Raw genomic sequence first — 5,476 nt, 5'->3', positions numbered from 1 at the left:
TCAGAATCACCCACCATTTTTGGCATATCTGTTTAGGAATTTTCTTCAGGGCTAATTTACACAAGAACATTATTTCATTAATTTACACTTATGCCAAATTTTGGGTTGATCTCTTTTTACAAGGCTGTAATACAGGGAACCACACTGCAGAACACACCCACATGCCTGAGAATAATTAGAACAAAGCTAGTTTTCATGAGTGTGAAACTAAAGTAATGATTATCAGGTATTCACCTTTTGACATTGGGTTTTAAAGATCTCATCCCTGGAATTCCCTAATCTGCTGAATAGTATCGAGTTTAGGTTACTCAGAAAGAAGAAAGGCTGATTCAACTGCAAAGATTTTAATAAGTGGTTCCAGAAAGTCTGCATATTTCACTGTGAGGTTTGGACAAGAAACCAGGCTAGACCGTAATAGGCAACTACTTATGTAATTGTAAGATCATTTGTTTGATATAATTAAGGAGAGAAAAACACCTTTCCCCAATTTGCTTTCCAGAAATATGCATGATATTTCACAGTAGGGAAAAGGCCTCAAACTATGCTAAACTTTAAATTTATTATATTACTTAATATGATTTGTTTTTAGAAAATAAGTTTCTTTTCCTACAGTTAAGTATAGATGAGAAAATCATACACTTTGGAGTTGGATGAACTTATATTCTTCTTCTGGCTTTGTTACTTAAAATCTAAGAAAGTGGGTGAATTTAAATATTCTCAACTTTATATCTTTATCTTATAATGCTGCAAAAACACCTACTTCATCAGACTCTTGTGAGGTTAAATGAGATGATACAAACCAATTCATTTCACACTGTCCAGCACATAACACGCACATAATAAACATAAGTTTCTGCCTCCACCCTCCCACTCTCCTGTCTCCATTGACTTTTATAATCCAAACAGTTTCTTGTTGAGTGTGCTTTCCTTGCTCTTCTCCTAGTTTTATTTCCCTTTTTCTTGGATGACATCTTTTCAGTAGTATCTATAATGGACCAGGGTCAATGGCATTTCATCTACAGTTCCTTATTCTTCCCAGTAGTCAGTCATTTCTCTCAAATTTGCTTTTGGTTGGAAGATGTAGTCCAAATCTAGAAACCTTGGAACTCCCCATTTCAGAGCTTATTTCTCATCCTGGTCTTTGCATCTCAAGTGACAATTACTAATATAGCTTAGTTTCATCTCTAACTAAAAGTTTAGCCATTGGCAACACCTAGGAGATAAAGTCTAGGTAGAAATAAGCAGAGGCACTGTATGAAGGGGCTTAGAATGTGTCCTTAGACTCCTACAAGAGTGATTTCCTCCAGGAACTGATGAAGATCCAAAACTAAAGAGGGTGGAGCAGCAAGAGTACCATCCCAAAGGGGAACTGTGATGTTTCCCCATGTCTCCCAGGCTGTGCTGAGGCACAAGAGGAAGACACACATGCACACCGCATCATTGAGAAGATATTACTGGAAGAAATATCAACAGTGCATGGGATGTTTATCCCCTCTTTCCACTGTATTCAACATCCCTTCAAGTATTTATGAAGTGGATGCTATGTGCCTGATCTTGCTGGAAGTCATGGATGGTCCATGATCTATGGGAAAGTATGAAATATCAAAGTGAGCAGCCAGTAATGGCAGGAGCCATGAGGAGTTCCACATGTGAAGATCATAGGGAAGGAAGTTACCTTTCTTTTCAGTCAGTAATCTCTAAAGAAACAGAACCAACAGGATAGATATCTGTATATATATTTATATCTAAATCTATTAAATGATAGATATACAGAGAGAAAGATTGATTGATTGGTTTGAAAGAATTGGCTCCCCTAATTGTGGGGACTGGTAAGTCTGATGTCTGTAGGGCAAACCAGCTGGCTGCAAATTCAGGCAAGAGTTGAAGCTGCAGTCTTAAGTCTAAAATCTGTAGGTCAGGCAGGGAGGATGGAAACTCAGGCAGGATTTCTGTGCTACATTGACATGGAATTCCTTCTTCTCTGGGAAACCTCAGTTTCTGTTCTTATGGCCTTCAGTTGACTGGATGAGGCCCACCTGCATTATCAAGGATAATCTCCTTTACTTAAAGGTATCTAATTGTAAGTGCTAATTATGTCTTCAAAATACCTTTGCAGCAACATCTAGACTAGTGTTTGACCAAACAGCTGGGCACTATTGTCTAGCTAAGTTGACACATAAAATTAACCATCATACTTTCCAGACAGTGTTTTATTGGAAGTGAAACTGAGCTTCTTCTGAGGAAAGATACTTGTTCATCAGCAAGAAGCCACAGCTTCATAAGCTATAAAGAACTGATACTATACTGGTGTTTAGTGTAAGAGCATCTGTGGTTACCAGCTTAGTCTTCTTAGTCCCCCTGTACTTATAATCAAATTTCAGACAGACTTGTGCGAAGTCCAAGCTGTTTTGATCAGAAGAGCTATAGTAGTTCCACTCTCAGCTTTGTTAATGTGGCGGTGGAGGAGACCCTCTACTGTATTTATAGTACCATGAGCAGAGATAAACTAGGTGTTTGGATACATTGCATCAGTTACATAAATGCTCACTCATTAATGAAGATATTTTCTATTATTTATTAATCTATTATGTATCACTTATTAATGACTATTAAAAAGGCATGAAGCGATGGTAGAGGAAGGAAGCATTATGTAACTAAACTGACAAGACCCGCATTCCCTCCAAAAATCACTTTTCCCTCCCACTCTGTGTCTTCCATCTCTAGGCTCTATGTGAACAGCATGTCAAAGGATTGACCTTTTTTACTCGTGAATGAGACAATCAAATGTGTTTTGCAAGGAGAAAGAAAAGATGGTTCCCAGAAAATAGAGACTAGAAAACTTAACATTTCTCCCCATAAAAAATTCCAGAATGGATGATTAAATAGACTATCTTTGACCTTGAGAGAGAGAGAGAGCAAGAGAGAGAGAGAATATGAGAAGTGACTTCAGGAGACAATATGAGCTCATCCGAAGTCAGTTCAAACAAAACACTTTCCCTTCTTGGATGGCTCTGTTAATCTTACAAAGTGTGGTGATACTGTAGACACAATTTATTATATTTTTGCAAGGATTTGACAGCTCATTCATGATATCTTTTTGGACAATTTAGAGAAATGTAAGCTAGATAATAGTTTCAATTAGGTGGACACATTGTTGGTAAGACAGGTCTTTTCAAAGATTGTTGATGAATGGAGCAATGTCAAACTGAAGAGAAAAGCTAGAAATAAGATTCTGTTTTAGCTCTTTTCTACTGAACTTTTATCAACAATTAAATTAATCAAAATTAAATAAATCAAAATAAAAAATTAAACGCATATATGGAAATCATGCTAACAAAATTTATAGATGACACAGATCTTGGTGGGCTAACCAATCTAACAAATAGGGAATTGCTATTCAGAATCATTCACATGGGCTTCAGTAACAAAGAGAAACAAACAAGAGAGGATATAATAAGGATGAATGTAAAGTTGTACAGCTGATTAAGATGTGGCTTAGCAGAAGTTCATGTGAAAAATGATCTGAGACTCTGCATCAACTGTGAGTTCAAGAAGCCAATAAGACGGCATGTATGTAACACACATGCACACACTCAAATACAATAGCTTTTAAAAGTTGGAAAGGATCTTAGAAATTATTCAAGTCAAATCCCTCATGTTGCAGAGAAAAGCTAAGCATGCAATAATAAAATCACAATAGCTGATTGTAAAACTACATCTGGTATTTATGTATGTTTCATTGTAGACATTGTACTCTTTAGAGTTACTTTATTGTGGTCCTGATTTGCATGTCTTTGATGATTAGTGATGCTGAGCATCTTTTCATATACTTCTTGGTCATCTGGATGTCTTCTTTGGAGAAATGTCTATTCGATTCCTTTGTCCATTTTTTAATTTGGTTACTTGGTTTTTTGCTGTTGAGGTAAAGAAGTTCCTCATATATTTTGGATATTAACCTTTTATCAGATACATGGTTTGCAAATATTTTCTCCTATTCTGTTGGTTGCCTTTTCATTTTGTTGACTTTTTCCTTTGCTGTGCAGAAGCTTTTTATTTCATGTAGTCCCATTTGTCTATTTTTGCTTTTATTGCCTAAATGTTCATCAACAGGTAAATAGATTAAGCAAAGGTGGTAAGTACATACAATGGAATATTATTCAGCCTTCAAAAAAGAAGGAAATCATTCCATTTGGGACAACATGGATGAGCCTGGAGGACACTAGGCTAAGTGAAATAAGCCAGACACAGAAGGACAAATACTACATAATATCACTTACACAAGGAATCTAAAATAGTCAAACTCATAGAAGCAGAGAGCAGAATGTGGTTGTCAGGGGTTCGGAGAAGGCAGGAACAGGGAGGTATAAGTCAAAGGGCACAATATTTCAGTTGATGAAATGATGAAATGATGAGTGAGTCCTAGAGATCTACAGCACAGCATAGAGCCTATGGTTCACAACATGGTATTGTGTACTTAAAATTTTGCTAAGAGGGTAGATCTTATGCTAACTGTTCTTATCACAAATGATAATAACGGTAAGTAAAGAAAAAGAGTTATTTTAATAGGCAAGAGTGTATTTTCATGGAGTATAAGCAAGGGTGTGAGTAATCTAAAAACAATATAACAAAAATAATAAAATCATAAGAGATTTTTTTTATTTTAGCTTAGAATAGTATAGGAGGGACTACTATTAGAGGCAGCATGGCAGCTGTATTCTTTCCAAAACTAAAGGGCAAAACTAGAGCCTACAGATGGAAGTATTTAAAAGGAAAAATTCAGGTTTAGCTTAAGGAAAACCTTTTGAACAACTAGTGCCACCCATTGATGGGAAAGGCCACTTAACAAGAGCTGGGTTCCCATTCCTACTGTAAATCTAAGCTATAGACCCACCAAAGACAAGCGACAGAGAAGGGATTCATGATTTAAGAAGCTGTACTAAGTGATCTCTACTTCCTTTCTAAGATTCTACAATTTCAGAGCACAGTAGGTGCTGTTTTTTTCTAACCTTGTCTCCCATTTTTCAGATCTATACTTTCTATTCAGTCTTTCTTTACACCTAAAAGTTCTGTAAGAAATAAAGTCTAGTGCTCACTTCAGCAGCACATATACTAAAAATTAGAACAATACAGAGAAGATTAGCATGACCCCTGCGCAAAGATACATGCAAATTCGTGAAGCAGTCCATGTTTTGAGGAGATTAGCAGATACAAATTGTTATATATAAAATAGATAAACAACAAGGTCCTACTGTATAGCACAGGGAACTATATTTAATATTCTGTAATAAACCATAATGGAAAAGAATATGATAAAGAATATATATATAACTGAATATATATCCTGTAATAAACCAAAAGAGTATGAAAAAGAATATATATGTATTCTACAGCACTCTGGCTGTAGAATTTACAGAAGTTTTTAATGAAACTGGAGTGCGGATAATTTTTGACTCACCCTTGTACATATAACTGACAC

At 35.9% G+C, this 5,476-nt stretch overlaps 1 non-coding gene across 1 annotated transcript; it reads left to right on the top strand.

Moving 5' to 3' along the window:
* The first annotated feature begins 5,085 nt into the window (after positions 1 to 5,085).
* On the top strand, positions 5,086 to 5,192 carry LOC130836039 (U6 spliceosomal RNA). The gene has a single exon (XR_009049103.1). It is a non-coding gene; the product is annotated as a U6 spliceosomal RNA (small nuclear RNA).
* The last annotated feature ends 284 nt before the right edge of the window (positions 5,193 to 5,476 follow it).

The sequence above is a fragment of the Hippopotamus amphibius genome, chromosome 14, assembly GCF_030028045.1.
Source record: "Hippopotamus amphibius kiboko isolate mHipAmp2 chromosome 14, mHipAmp2.hap2, whole genome shotgun sequence".
Classification (NCBI taxonomy): domain Eukaryota; kingdom Metazoa; phylum Chordata; class Mammalia; order Artiodactyla; family Hippopotamidae; genus Hippopotamus; species Hippopotamus amphibius.
Note: the sequence above shows the minus strand (reverse complement) of the source record. Positions and strands in the feature narration are given on the sequence as shown.